The sequence below is a fragment of the Triticum dicoccoides genome, chromosome 1A (genome assembly GCF_002162155.2).
Source record: "Triticum dicoccoides isolate Atlit2015 ecotype Zavitan chromosome 1A, WEW_v2.0, whole genome shotgun sequence".
Lineage (NCBI taxonomy): Eukaryota > Viridiplantae > Streptophyta > Magnoliopsida > Poales > Poaceae > Triticum > Triticum dicoccoides.
Window position 1 is genome coordinate 234,834,947 of NC_041380.1, and position 15,819 is coordinate 234,850,765.

At 47.4% G+C, this 15,819-nt stretch overlaps 1 long non-coding RNA gene across 4 annotated transcripts; it reads right to left on the minus strand.

Annotated features, from left to right (window-relative positions):
- Positions 1–1,400: 1,400 nt before the first annotated feature.
- Positions 1,401–6,326, minus strand: LOC119267313. Of its 4 annotated transcripts, none has more exons than XR_005132372.1 (8): positions 5,931–6,325; positions 5,623–5,766; positions 5,491–5,524; positions 4,487–4,646; positions 3,986–4,389; positions 3,713–3,877; positions 1,617–1,758; positions 1,401–1,531 (listed from the first exon to the last, which is right to left on the minus strand). It is a non-coding gene; the product is annotated as an uncharacterized LOC119267313 (long non-coding RNA). The 4 variants fall into 4 exon arrangements; XR_005132371.1 differs by lacking the exon at positions 5,491–5,524 and having other exon boundaries at positions 3,986–4,198; positions 4,300–4,389; positions 5,931–6,321; XR_005132375.1 differs by lacking the exon at positions 5,491–5,524 and having other exon boundaries at positions 3,982–4,389; positions 5,931–6,326.
- Positions 6,327–15,819: the final 9,493 nt, after the last annotated feature.

Genomic DNA, 15,819 nt, shown 5'->3' on the forward strand with positions numbered 1-15,819 from the left:
AAAACAACTCATTCAGAGGTACATAGTTGAATTCATTTAGTCATTCAACCATCTGCTCTCTCATAACACAATCTTAAAAACATAAAAATTTAGTACTTTAGTCATAACGATCAAAGAAACGACGCCATTTGGCCCTGGTGGATGGATGTGGAGTTGTGGCTGCTCTCACCCTAGCCCAACTGATGATCTGTATATGGTTCCTTCCCCTGCCGTGTGGGAAAAGTAGCTCCAGTTCATTGGAGTTGCAAGTATCCATCACCTCGCGGGCAAGGCGTCTATTGAACTTTGCCTCCACTTCCTCCTCGGTAGCACATCATGCCCTCTATCTGCGCCTGCGCCTCCTCCTCCTCTACTCTGCTACTGCAGCCCTCACATTGATGGCATCCCCCTCCTCCTCTGTGACCTCTCCTAGCTCAGGATCCATCTAAGTTTCTTCGGTGGCATCCGGTGGAATGAAAGTGACAGAGGGTAGGGGCTTCATATTCAAAGTGCAGATGGTTGTGTAGGTAGCCAGTAGAAACTACTTACTCCGATGTCAACGCACAGTAATACTACTTTGACACGGAGCAATCCAACTACAAATACGCCAGTCATTCAAACAACATTGAAAAACACGCAACTTAATTACACAGTTTGACCAGATTACAAGAAATTGTAGGCTACAGTCAGCCACCATACACCACCTCCGCCAACGACCAAATCACATGGGGATCCGGGGTAGAAACAACTCAAGAAGAAAAATTCACAACACAAATCTATTCATACAATCCTCATCTCTCTCCCTGCAATGCCAATTCGAAAATAAAACATCAGAAAAAGAAGAACACATTTGCATGGCGGCCATGGCCAACGACCAAGAACACCAAAACTTCTAATCAGAAATTAGAGTGAAAGAATCTCCCAAAACTCTAACACTCCGATCATTCTCACATCCCAACAACACATAAAACAACAAGCGGACGTAAAATCGACAGCTACGAACATCATGGTAAGCACAAACGCCCGCAACACCTCCGCCGCCAAATGCACATGTCGTCACCTTCGGTGACTTGAGATCGGAAAACATGACCAGTTGAGCGCACGCACGTGCGGAACCCAATACATGTATCCTCTGGCAATGAATGGCCCGCGGCACCGTGCCGGAGAACCCTCGGAAGCTCCCCATTGAATCCCATGTTTCCGTCTGTCGAAGACGCAGGAAGATCGACAGACGCAGGAAGATCAGTTCAGGTGGCAAACCATGTTAGTCCAACCTGTCAACTTCGTCAGTTCAAATAGGGTAACAGAATAACATTCTGTTACGCGAAACAGAATAGCCCATATGTGTGTGTGTGTATACTAGTACAAATGCCCGTGCATTGCACCGGCCGAAAAATGAAATATAACCTATTCCTGTGCCATTATGCAATAATTTTTTAATTCAATTTTACGGGGACATTATCTTCTAGTGCTTTTACACAAATCACCCTTCTACTTCTTCCTTTACCCACTGTCCCTGTGTCTCCAATCAAAACACATTATCGCAATCTACCTGCAAAAAAAGGACACTATCACCATCAACGAAACAGGTCATTCATAACCCTCCCACGTGCACACTTTGAATTCCAGACACGTACCATGCCATCAGCACTCAGCATCAAGTTTTGACTACCATCGCTGACATGTATGCACCATACTCGGCACCCTTCCAATTAGCTCACTCCATTTTCCATTCCCTCCTCTCTTTTCTCTTCCTCATCAGATCGTGTAATAGTGCAACTGTAAATTCCAGTAAACCGCTCCATCAGCTCACTAAAGTTATCTAAGTCACTGAACACTGTTCTCTGCAAACCATTTTGTTTGAATATTACTCAAATCTACATTCTAAAATATGTCTACATACATCCGTATGTAGTCTATATTGAAATATCTAAAATTACTTATATTTAGGCGGAAGGAGTAGAAAATAAAAAGCATGAAAGTGTATACCAAGTAGTTCCATATTTGGTTTCAGAGCACAAATTTGTATTCCTGTCAGGAATTTCAGAACTTAGCTTTTGAGTTTTATACAAACAGATTCTCTTGTTGCAGCAGCAGAATGGTCACTGACATTGACACGCAAAGAGAAAACTTGAGAAGTGTAATTGTACTCAAGTGTGGAGCACACATCATCATTATTCTGAGCTGGTTGAACCTTTGTTTTAGACTATCTTTTTTCTGGTTTTATGCCATGACGCTACTGTTTGCGTCATTCTGTTATCTTTTGATAACCATATACACTCTAGGCCATACCAAAAAAACACAGCATCATCAGTTTGGACTAAGATGAGCAATACAAATCTTTCATGAGATCGTGTGGTGCTCAAACAAATGTACAGACATCAGACAACAACATTGAGTACTCATACAGGCATACACCATGTGTAACTATTAACAAATGGGAGTGTAGTGCTCCAATTCCTTAAGAAGCAAAGGCTGTAAGTTATAGAAAGTTGGCAGTGATTTAGTCCAAGCATCCAGAAATGAACTAAATCATTATTAGGTACATATAATGAGAAGAAAAATAAAAATTGTAACAGTTAAGTATTAACATGAGGGTATAAAAATCCAAGAACTAATAGCTCTCTTGGGCCACTGCCAGATTATTATTTTGTTCTAGAGTATTTCCAGATTTGTCGGCACGGCCTTGGGCCATTATCATATCCTGACCTTGCTGTGTTTAATGCCTACATTTAGGTTATCGTCTAAAATCTGTCACCAGCAACAAGGCTACAAAAGGCTCTGCATTGGGGTATCATCAATTTTCACAAGAAAACCTAGAAAAAATAGAGTTTGTAAACAGAGCAGTCTGTCGATCAATGTTCGACAGTGATCAAGAATGCATAGTTAGGAGAGTTCCAAGAGGAAACAGAGTCCTGGAAATTTGCAAGGCTCTCTGTAGTTTGGGACAGCAAAAACAAAACATATGCCTCTCATATAATTTGTTTTGTTCAATTTAAAAACGTATCTTCAATCATGGAAATAGATAAATTGCCATAGGCATACTCCCAAACTATGTGTGCCTCACAGAAGAGGCTCGACAAGAGTCAAAACATATGAACAACGATGACCGGAGCATCTGCATGATTTTAATAGAAGGCATGAGAATAGAAAGTATAGCTCTGCATTTACCTTGCATTATGATGCCACACAATTAATACAAATTAACTGAATTAAAAAAATCAAGGCAACATACTTCTTTCAGTGGTTGTAGCATACACATTGGGGTTGGTCTTAACAGAGCACGTGAACTGAACTAACTTTGTTGAAATAAGATGAAGTCAATTAGCAAAACCATGTTTTATCAGGGTGATAATAAAGATACAAATTTGACCTCAACGATGATGTAAGCCCTCACATATATTTTATGGCAGTTTAGTATTATGTTTCCCTTCTGGGATAATGGAAGGTTATCTTGTCCCGGTATTATGCATACATCTAGTATGACTCTCAGCCATGCTTTTCTCATGAACAGATTGTTGCTAGATAATATCCAAGTTTAGAATCTAGATTTAGAAGATGAAACAGAGGTAGAAATAGTAGGAAATGCTTTTGACAGTTCACACCAACAGAGATTCATGTACACCATGGTTGCTTATAAACTGATTCATACCATAGTCCACCCAATTGCAGATATAGGAAAAAGATTGGAATTGTTGTAACTCGAGTGACGGTTCAACTGACATAGACATACCTTGCCTGGACACTGAGACTGTCGGGATAGATGAGATGAGGGCAGTGACAAATATCAAGGATGTGAACAATTGCTGCTTGCAAGGCACATGGATGGTGGGCGTCGAGATTGTAGGTCATGCTTGTGTTCACCTCACATCACAGTGTTGCACCTTCCTGGATCAACCTGTATGACACATGTGCAATGCAACACAAATTGATATGACATGAGATAGCGGAAAAAAAATCAATCGCTAGTTCAAAAATCCTAGAAGAATTCAAGCACATCACCTACATCTTTCTTGCCGATATTCATGGTCTTCTCCTGCAACACGCTGAGGTCGTTGACGCTCCACCGCATAAATTGTGGGATGACGAATAGCGACATCATCATGAAAAAAGACTCCAGGCAACAACATGGTCGTGGTCATTCCATCGGGGGCGTTTCTAAGGACATGATATCACACCAACTGGTAGTACACTTTTCGTGAAAAAGTTTGGTAGCACACTTTGTTGAGAATCATGTATCAACACAAATCTTATCAGTATAGGAGCCGAGGTGGAAGATCATATATGTATCTATGATTGTGTATATCTAACATTACATACAATGGAAGTGCATCCAATGAGGCATAGACGAAAAGATGGGTGTCGTGGCTGTCAAGAAAGGTGGTGGGGGGCTGGAAGTTGCCAAGCTAACTGCAGAAAATTTGGATGGTATTAACTGGCAGACATCATCAAATGGTTGATTTACTGAAGAAAACAAGTTCCCAAAAATCATATCAGTGGTGGCTACCTGTCTAGGCTCCGGGGTCCTCAACAGCAGGCAGCGCTGTGCGGCTGCACTCTGACGGGGCACTTGGCGTAGCACTGCTCATCGGACCAGGCAACATGCATGGTAGGCGAGCTCTTTCTCCACTTCTGTAATATACACCCTCATGGAACCTTTTTCTTCTCTGAAATAAATGGTGCATCAGTATTATACTCTCTCTGGAAACATTGTAAAACTGAAACTATGGTCTATGCTGTCAGACAAAAAATGTTGTAAATTGTGTCAGTCGCGCGCATCAATCGAAGCAAACAAAGACCTCCCATAAAAAGGCAAACAAAGACCTTAAGAGCAATGAAACTCTTTGTTGTCTAAAATCAAAAGATTGAATCTGCTCTGCATCGTGATTTATTTTGAACTGTACTGAAGAATCATATAGAGGACTCGTCCTTGCAGCATGACTTTTAAAGTTGGAATCCTTGCAGCACAGCTAATTAATCCCAGACTATAGAGTGAACAGCAGTACAAATTGGTGAGACCTAATAACATCTAGAAATTTTATCTCCCCTGCAATGTCTATGGCGCTTTCATTCGCTATCAATTCCAGGAGTACACACTGCAGTGGTCAATAGGCTGTAACATGAGAGTCCTTTGCGTTGAAATGATCCTTGTCTAGTTGAACCAAGTCACTGAATTCTCTGAAACACGTCATCCCAGCGTTCCCATGCATACTTCCGAAATTAAGAACAACCGGGAAATATAAAGTATTCGGAGCTGCAAATTTCTTTACCCAGCAAAAATCTAGATATTGTATATTTTATAACAGACATCCATGCTAGCGTTACAAAGTACAGCCACCATACAAACAAAATATGGACAGTGAACAGTATCATCTCCAAGCAAAATATACAGCCAGCTACTTCACCATGTTTTTGTTTCAGCGGGTTATGTTTACTCATTACTTTCATATGCCTAGAAACCAAAGTAAGAAATGTTCTCTTGGTAGAATAACGATTTTCCAGATACCATACCTGAGTTGATAACAATATGTGACAAGTGAGACGCCTTGAGGCCAAAACAGAGTCAAGCAGAGCAAGTTTGCATCAACAAGAGAGAAACATAAGCAATCAGGCCAAGGCGAATCTGCAAGGACAAGTTCCAACCTAGGCCAATAATGGTAGACCGGGCGGCGGCGAGGGAGTGAATCCAGGCTCTCATAGTGGCCCAATAGTTTGATGCAGATTGGTAGCACCTGTGTGAACAGGATAAGCTTCTGGTGCTCCTGCAACAGCTCCGACATGTAGTGGCTGCGGCGGCACCGATGCCATCCAATCCGACGACACAGACGGGCACAGAAAACAAAGGCAACCAATTCAGCGAGACCGCCCACCCAGAAAAACGCACCAAAGAACCAATTTTTCTTAACCAGAGAAGAAGGCGAGACCCAATCTCAGCCACCGTCCGTCCTTACCTTCCTATGGCCCTCCTGGGAGAGAAGCAGTCGTCCGCGTTGTGCAGGCCATCCATCGAGCGTCGCACCACGGGCCCCGCCGCTCGGTACCCAGCCCGCACGGCCGCACGGAACTCCCGCACCGGCGGCAGCCCCAAGGGGCCTCCAAGTCGATGCTCGACTCGGCACGGGGAGGGGCTGGCCCCGAGGAGCGGGGAGCCAGCAAATCCGTCAGCCAGGAGCTGGGCGGCGCCCTCCATCATCGCCGTCGTTTGGGGAGGGACACGGTCCCAATCGAGGCGGTGTGGGGCGGGCGGCGCGGGGCAGGAGGTGGCGGCAGGAAGGAGGTGTATATGGGATCGAGGGGCAGGGTCGTGCGAGGCGCTGGTTGCTTTTCTTCTTCTTTTCTCTCGTCGGTACCTGTTCGGGTCTGACTTATGAGGCTGAGGCCCAAGTGGCAACGCTTTAGCCATGTGAGACGATCTCACGGCAAGGCCCAGGTAGTAGTGCGGGACAGATCAGGTACGTATGAAAATTTTGCGACGTGGTTCCCGAATTAGTACCACCTTGCATATATGTTTTAAATTCAAAGTGAAAACGTAAATTGACAGGAAAAAAGCGTATTGTGATGGTGAACCCAAGGAGTCAATTCATGCTTTATTATTAGGGATAGATGTGTGTGTATGTATGTATGTATATATGTATATATGTATGTATGTATGTATGTATGTATGTATATGTGTTATGTCCTCTATAGCATTCACTTATAGCTATGTCTTCAAGTTGTCATTTTCTGCACTAAGTGAATGTGATCGGACCCTAATCCCTTATGTGCTCATCTCTCCTACTCTCTCTAAATCTTCATATGCATTCTATTGACATGTGTTGATTGTCTTCATTGTGTCCTTGTCAGTCAAAGATTAAGAGACAAACATTTAAAAGGCTTTTATTATCCTTATCCTTTTGCCTGAATCCAGAGAAGTCAGAATGACCACCCGACAAACCAGGCGCGTGTGGGGTCATGGCACAACATTTAAGTTGTTGCATGTGTGCCATGTGGTGCTCAGATGTGAACTGCTAAGGGTAGCTGAGTAATTACACTATGCTGCCCCCTTCCTTATAAATACCCAGCCCCCTGCGGTAATTAATACTTACTCCCCTCATGTCTTGCTCAAACCCTAGCGCCGTCGCTAGCTTCCGTCGTCGCCAGAGACAAAGCACTTCACTGCCGCCACTTCTCCATCGTTGTCGTCACGCTGGCCGCGGACATCTTCCTCCCGCCGCCGCCGTAGGTGTCTTCCGCCTCCAAGTTAGGGGGCGGGAGATTGGACTGCTCGGCCTCCTTCCATGACTCGTCAAGCAGTTCATGTATGTTCTAGAGCGATAACTAAAAGTCTATTTTACTGCATGTTTGATCCATTAAAACTTTCTACATCTTCAGAAAGTTGTTTCTTCAATTCCAAATCTGGATCTTCCATACTATAGCATATCATAACCTACAAGTACTTTCACTTATGCTTCACAACTAGTTAGATTCTTCACTTGTACTTATTCATGGACTCGTACAAATCTGGAACCAACTCATATCAATAAGTGAATGTCTTTGCGCTATGAGGTCAATGTCTTCAAACTAATTTATCTTCAAAATCCTCTGAGAATGCATATGACCTCTTCCCCTTCCCTCGCATCTCTAATGCTATCACAGGTACATGTTCGTGGGAGAGTCACTTGGTTCTCATAGTCTGCATTCATTTGCAGAGTTCTTACAGCGTCATACGAAATCACATGAAGCCAGTTCTTGTCTGACAAGCAGAGCGAAGCCTAACACTGTTGTGAAGCCCTTCAGTCTGAAGCCAATGGCCAGTGGCAAATTTGCAAAGAAGGACGACAGACAGTACCATGATAACACTGCAAAAGACCTACCACCAGATCTCTATGAATTGTACAATTCTGATCCTGAAGAGAGCTATGGTGAGCGCCAATCTCGAATCCAATGGATTCAAAGATATTGGGCAGAGCAGTGATTCCTGTACCACTTTGTGACTCCAGAGTATGCAGACAAGAACGCTGTGAGGCCACCCTGGGCTGATATTGTATACAGAAAACTTCACCCAAGGACCAAAGCTCAAGCCATTGAGAGAGGCTTCTTTCCATGCATGGTCATAGCAGAGAATGCCGACCCATCCAGTCTTCGATGGTGTCATGAGGATGATCTGTTTGAAGCCAATCTACAATTTGCTAAAGCTTTAGCAGCTCGAAAAAAGAAGGACTTTGGGATTGACTTCAACCCAGGTCCAGATGCACTAAGGCCCGATGGCAGTCACGAGGCCGAACCAAATCTTATTGGCCCCTTTGATGACTTCAACACATTTCTGGCACATTGTGTAGCACAGAGGGCAAGCATTGAAGAAGCTACTGACGATGAGGAACAAACTGCAGCTCCAAAGCCCCCGAAGCATGTAAAGAAGCCAAAGGATTCAAAGACTTCTACTGCACCAAAAGCTTCAAGAGTGAATCCATTGAAATCTACACCTCCTGAATCAAGTGTGCAGTCTGAAGACTTGTTTGGTACCTCTATGAAGATTAAGAAGATCTCAAGGCAAGGCCTTACTCCAGCAAGCATCATGCGCCATGATGAAGATGTAATTGATCTATCCAGTGATGAAAACCTTGCTGATGATGCCCTTGAGCTGCTGATCAAGAGCAAGCAGGAGGCTGAAATATTCAGAGATTTTCCTCTGTTTGATGTTGATATTCAGAACAACTTCATCAATGAATGGTTTGAAGACACTTCCCTTACCATTGATGATTTGCAGCTTCCCATTGGCATCAGTGTGACGTTCAAGGGCTGTATTGCAAAGGAGCTTGCCATTGCTCAAAAGGTCATTGAGCAGAAAAACAAGATTGACCATGAAAATGTTGTCTTCAAGAAGCACATGGCCAAGCTCAGCGTCAGTGATGTTCAGAACTTGAAGATGATGATGGCAGATCTCAAGGATGAGTCCCATAAGTGTCGTGATGAAGACAAGGGCTCCCGAGAGCGCCTCAAATATCATGCTGAGAAATGTCTCCAGGCTCACAATGAATCCTTAGAGAGAAAAGCACTTGGGCATCCAGACATTGACCCCAAGTTGGCTGCTAAGAAGAAGAAACCAACGCAAGCTGAAGCTGAGTCTCAAAGGCAGTAAAGGCCAAGCATTGTCTTCCCAGTCAGCATGATTGGCATGAAGCCAAAGGTCCCATCAACAGCTTCTGAGAGGAAGAAGACGAAGTAGGCTGAGGCTGAAGCTAAGAAGCGTAAAAATCAAGAAGCCTCTGATGCCCCTCCATCATAGAAAAGGCTGAAAACAAAGCCATCTAAAGCTTCAAGAAGGACTCAAGTGCAAACTACCTCATCTGCTCCTGAAGAGCCGCTGCTAGTTGAGCCCATCTCTGTTTCCTTACCAGGTGTCGGATTTCGGGTTCCGCAGACCCTTGAGAGGTTCGAACTCTGGGGTGCGTGCGAAGAACTCAACCACCCCAGTCTTCCTACTTCGCCAATCTCATGGCCTAGCTCGATGAACTCAAAGGAAAAGGGGACGCGATAGTTTAACCAGGTTTGGGCCACCTTGCGGTGTAAAACCCTACTCCTGCTTTGTGGTGTATTGGCCTCGAGGGGCTGAGGATGAACTAGTACATTGTGAGAACAACCTCAGGAGGAGGAGTGTTCTTGGGCTCGAGCAAGCTGGTCAGGGAGGGTATGATCTGAATGATCTGTCCCCTTCTATGGTAGTGGCTAGGTCCTATTTATAGTGGCCTTGGTCCTCTTCCCAAATGAAGGTGGAAGGGATCCCACAACGGCCAAATTCAAAGGGAGACAACTAGTACATGCTATCCTGACAAAAGTAGTCTTCGCCTGCAAAAGCCTCTGGTCGTGATGCCGTGGTGGGCTGGATGATGACCTCTGCCCTGCCATCCTGGCGGTCTTGGTCTTCTTGCACCGGAATGGAAACCTTTGGTTGATTCCTCGGGACTCTGCGCATGCGCTTGCCTCCTTAGCACCAAAGAGGAAACTGGTACTCTGCGCCCGCTGGCGCCCGCCTGGCCTTGGTTATCATGGCTCACGTCATCCGAACCTCGCGAGGTGAGGCTTGCATAGAAATCTCCGCTCCTCGGGAGCCAGCCTGAGGTGGCTGCTCCTTGTGGAGGTCATGGTGTCGTCTGCCTCGCGCGGCTTGGCCCCTCGCGTGGGTCTTGTGTTGTTGATGCCAAAGCTAGGCCGTACCAGGCCGTCGGTGGAGCCACGCCATGGGCCGCACGCAGGCAAGTCTGGGTACCCTTGTTCCCAGAACACCGACAATAGCCCCCGGGCCTAAGGAAAGCTCGAACTTGGCTTCGAGGCGAAGCCAAAGGGCAAGTGTGAAGCTTCGCGGGCCCTAACCACCTGTGGCATTGGTCGACGCGTGGCGATTGATGGGACGTGGGTGTCTCCGCTTACCCACGCTGCCTCGGCAACCGTTTGACTTGACGAGTTCCTACTGCATGCAGAGAAACACCATCATTGCGTGGGATAGTGGACGCCAGCGGTTAGCCTCCCTTCGGCTATAAATGAGGGGAGGGGCGAAGCCCCCCTTGCTCATCTCCGTCTTCTTGCCTCTCGCTCCTTCTTCTTCCTCTTCGTCTCGCTGTCTTGCCTAAGTTCTCATGGTGCCGATTAGGAGGTTCTCCACGGCGGAAAAGGAAAAGGCCCCTCGGGAGGAGCCTGAACCGCTTCCGCCAAAGAAGAGGCTCAGTTGTTCCCGCGATGCCGGCGCAGGACAGGGGTGACGCGGCCTTGGTATGAGCGACCTCTGCCTAGCTTCCCGCTTCCCCTATGCGCCTGCGCGCAGGGTGACAATGCCCATCGCCACGCGGTTCGGGGTCACGGTGGACAGGCTGAAGTCATGCAGCCAGCTGGTCCGCGAACTCACGCCGAGGGCAGCTCGCGTGAGTTCGTGGTGTGGGCAACAATGTCGTCGCGCACGTGGATATGGTTCCCAAGGTTCTTTGCCGAGGAGATGTCGCCGATGGGGCCACTCAAGTTGTGGCTGCAGCATGCCGGGTGTTGTATCCTGGCCACGGGGGCGGAGGTCGAGGTCGTCCACCCGGGTGGCATCTTCATGACTTGCGGATGGGGCGAGGTTGCCCGCGCCTGTCATCCAGAAGGGTCCCTCACGATCTACTTTGAGTATGAAGGTGCCTCCACATTGTTCTTCAAGGTCTTCGACGAGGAGGGCCGACGGCTAGAGTGCTACCCCGAGGGAAGCAGCCCACATGGCGCGGCCGCGGGCGTCGAGCCCACCTCCGGCCTTGCCGACAGCGACGACTCCTGGGAATCCAGCAATTCTCCCGAGCCCAACGATTCTCCGAAGTCCAACGATGACAGCTATGTGCCACTGAGCTCTCGCCATGCCATGAGCGCGGCAGCAGCGTCCGCTCGACGTCATCGGTGCTACCCAACGGTCAAGTCGTTCAAGGTTTTCTTCTTTTGTTTCCCTGCGCGGAATTGTGACGAGCCCCATGTGATGTAGGGTAGGAACCCTAACCGGCCGATCTTTCACTAAAGGAGCGGATCCCGCGATGAACACGAAGAATACGAGGAGGGAAACAAGGGAAAACACATGGAAAACACAAGAAAACACTCAAACCAACAAGTATGATCACACATGCGCTAGATCCATGAACACAAAGGAAGATACAAGATCCACGATCAACTAGAGACGATACAAAGGTAGCCGGTCTTCTCCGAAAGGGGGTCTTGAGGTTCTTCCTGTAAAGGGGTCTTGAATCCGCTTGGGGATCTTCTCCGTAGGAGGCGCAATCTCCGAGGAGAAGGTAACCAAGTGGATGAGGAAAGCTCTCACACGAAATATGAGCTAATCCTTTGCTAACCCTAACTAGGAGGAGTTGGAGGAGTATATATAGTCTTCGTGCAAAAGAGGGCGAAGTGGGGGTACATGGGCCTCCGGCCCGAATCCTGTGCACAGACAGGTACCGGACTTCCGCTGGTGGCCGGTCGTCCGGTGGTTCACGGGCGACCGGACGTCCAGTAAGTGTCGGTCGTCCGCTTGGTTTGGCTCGGGCACTGAAGTGATGGATTTCCGGGTTGGGCCTGTCGTCCGGTCGCCGGACGTTCGGAGGCGTCGGACATCCTCTCATTTGGCTTGGGTGCAGGGCTACCGGTCGTCCGGTCTAGACCGGACGTCCGCTCACTGGGGCTCGGCTGGGGCTTTAGGCGCCGGACGTCCGGTCCCGGCCGGTTGTCCGGTGGCTGGGACTTTTCCTGCAGCTCTCCTTCTTCTCCGTCTTCATGTCCATCTTCCTCTTCTTCTTCTCATTGATCCTTAGCTTCTCCATGATACCTGAGTATGCACAATGTGTCCATATGAGGTAGTATCCATGTCTCATGTGCATCGAAGTGGAAGTGTGAGAGGAGAGATGTCACCTCGGTTTCAAGAGCTCTCGCACGTGCTCGTGTCATGGGTCCAAGTGGTTTCGTAGGAGATGTAGTTGGGTCCATGGGGATGACCTTGGGATGCTCCGCATCATACCCCCTCCCTTGGGGAAGATCCGTCCTCGGATCAAATTCTTCATCACCATGGTAGGGAGAGAGATCTTTGATGTTGAAGATGTCGCTCATGGAGTACTTGTCGCATGGAATGTCGATCTTGTATGCGTTGTCGTTGTAGTGTGCAAGCACCTTGAAAGGTCCGTCCGCTCGTGGTCGAAGTTTGGACTTGCGTTCTTGGGGAAAGTGGTCATTGCGAAGGTGTAGCCACACGAGATCGCCAATGTTGAAGACCATGGGGTGCTTGTTGATGTTGAGCTTGGTCGCAAGTCGTTGTACTTGGCGCTCGATAGTATGTCTTGTATCTTCATGCACCTTCTTGAGATGGGTCACACGTGCACTTGCGTCCAAATCGATGCGCTCTTGGAGTGGTAGAGGAAGGATGTCTAATGGTGACAATGGGTTGAATCCGTAGACGACCTCGAAGGGGGACTTGCCGGTTGTTGAGTGTCTTGCTCGGTTGTAGGCGAACTCGGTGATAGGTAGGCACTCCTCCCATTCCTTGGTGTTCTTCTTGATGAGTATGCGAAGTAGAGCGGAGAGTGTGCGGTTGGTCACCCCCGTTTGGATGTCGGTTTGTGGATGATATGCCATGGAGAAGAGTAGCTTGATTCCGAGCTTGGCGCATAGGGTCTTCCAAAAGTAGCTAAGGAACTTGACGTCGCGGTCCGAGACGATCGACTTGGGCACTCCATGTAGACGCAATATTCCCTACAAAAGAGATTAGCAACATGTGAAGCATCGTCTATCTTGTTGCAAGGAATGAAATGTGCCGTTTTAGAGAAATGGTCCACAACGACAAATATCGAATCCTTTCCATTTCTAGTCCTAGGCAATCCAAGTACAATGTAACGCCCCAGATATACTTTCCATATTTGTATCCAACTCTTGCCGTCCCTGGCGCTAAGTTATATTTATTTCTCGGGTTCGGGTCTTTGTCTCCGTGTGTTGTTTTTCTTTTTGTGCATCTCTTATCATGTCATCACGTGCATTGCATTTGCATACATGTTCATCTCATGCATTCGATCATTTTCCCCGTTGTCCGTTTTGCATTCCGGCGCTTCGTTCTCCTCCGGTGGTCATTTCTAGTCTTCTTTCGTGTGTGGGGTTAAACATTTCCGGATTGAACCGAGACTTGCCAAGCGGCCTTGGTTTACTACCGGTAGACCGCCTGTCAAGTTTCGGGTCATTTGGACTTCGTTTGGTACTCCAACGGTTAACCGAGAGACCGAAAAGGCCTCGTGTGAGTTGCAGCCCAACACCTCGTGTGGGAATGCATTCGTTCATTTTGTTCGGATGTGAAGACTATATGTTGCAATTTTCATTCCGTTGGATTCAGCTTCTATGTTGTTGTCTATCTATGTGCTAATGGTGGTCAACCTCTTCAGGATGGCTCCTCCAACGCGCACGACTCCGAATCCTGATCCGCCTCCACCTCCGCCTCCTCCGGAAGCATGGCAAGCTGTGATGGCCGCTACTAATGCAAACACACAGTTGATCATGCAAATCCTTCAAGAGCGCAATCAAGGCAGTCAAGGGAATCAAGGCCATAATCAGCACCACTTTGCTACTCTGAACCAGTTCCTTGCTAATGGCCCAAAGACGTTCAGCGGTTGTGTTGAGGCTACCGATGCTGACGATTGGCTAGTGGATCTGGGCAAGCATTTTGAATGCAGCAACGTCAGGCCTGAAGATTTCGTCAAGTTCGCTTCTTTCCAGCTCAAAGATCAGGCTGCAGAGTGGTTCCAGCAGTACAAGGATTTCAGAGGTGGACGTGTTATCACTTGGGACGATTTCCGTCAAGATTTCCGCGCTCATCACATCCCTCAAAGTGTGGTTGAGAGTAAGCGTCAGGAATTCCGCAATCTGAAGCAAGGCTCTTTGTCTGTCTATGACTACAACAAGTTGTTCCAGAAGCTCGCCCGTTTTGCCAAGCAGGATGTTCCTGATGAGAAGAGTATGATCTATCAGTTCAGGGGTGGTCTTCGTGAGGAAATTCAGCTCGCTCTTGTCCTCTTTGAGCCGTTGAGATACGATGAGTTCTACAACATGGCACTGAAGCAAGAGGCTGCTCAGATGAGATGTGATGCTTCCAGGAAGCGTGCCAGAGATGTTACTCCTTCTTCCTCTACTCAAGTGGTCAAGCAGCAGAAGTATTGGCTTCCTCCTCCTCCGTTCCGTCAGCCGTATCAGCAGAAGAGCAAAGGTGGCAGTGGTTTCTCCCACCCACCCAACCCAGGCTTTCAGAACAAGTCTTCATCTCAAGCTCCAAGATCGAGTGCTCCGTATCACCGTCCGCTTTCAGAGGTCACGTGCAACAAGTGCCAACAGAAGGGTCACTATGCCAACAAGTGTACCAACCAGAGGCGTCTTCCTCCTCCTCCTCCTGTCAGATCGGCAAGTACAGCTGTGGTCAAGCACAATCCCAAGCACGCCAAGGTCAATATGGTGAATGCAGCTCAGGCAGAGGATTCTTCAGATGTGATCTTGGGTAACCTTCTTGTTAATGATGTTCCTGCAAAAGTTCTTTTTGACACAGGTGCATCGCATTGCTTTATTTCCAAACCTTTTGCATCAAAGTATGAGTGTGATTATCAGTATCTGCAAAGTTCCTTGCAAATTGTGTCACCAGGCAAGCAGATGACAGCTAACACCTGCGTCCCTGAGGTTACTATCACATTGGGTGACTACAAGTTCCTTTCTTCCCCAATTGTTCTCGGTAACTCGGATATTGATCTTATTCTCGGAATGGATTGGCTTTCTAAGCACAAGGCACATCTTGACTGTGCTGCCAGGCAGATTCAATTGACTCATTCGTCTGAGGATGTCATTGTCTTTGCCGCTCGGGATAATTCCATCCGGTTGTTTTCTCTCAATGAGAAGGGTGAATTGGATGCTATTTCGCAAATTCCTGTCGTTTGCGAATATCAAGACGTCTTTCCAGAAGAACTTCCAGGGATGCCTCCAAACCGGCCGGTTGAATTCGTTATTGAACTTGAGCCTGGTACGGAACCTGTGTGCAAACGTCCTTACAAGCTCGGCCCCGAAGAGTTGAAGGAGCTGAAGAAACAACTCGATGAGCAAGAAAGATTGGGTCTCATTCGGCCTAGTACTTCTCCGTGGGGTTGTGGTGTTCTTTTTGTGAAGAAGAAGGATGGATCGAGTCGACTTTGTGTTGATTACCGTCCAGTAAACAAGAAGACCATCAAGAACAAATACCCACTTCCCAACATCAATGAGCTGTTCGAACAACTCAAGGGTGCTCAAGTATTCTCCAAGCTTGATCTCCGTATGGGTTATCATCAGATTCGTATTCGTGAGCAA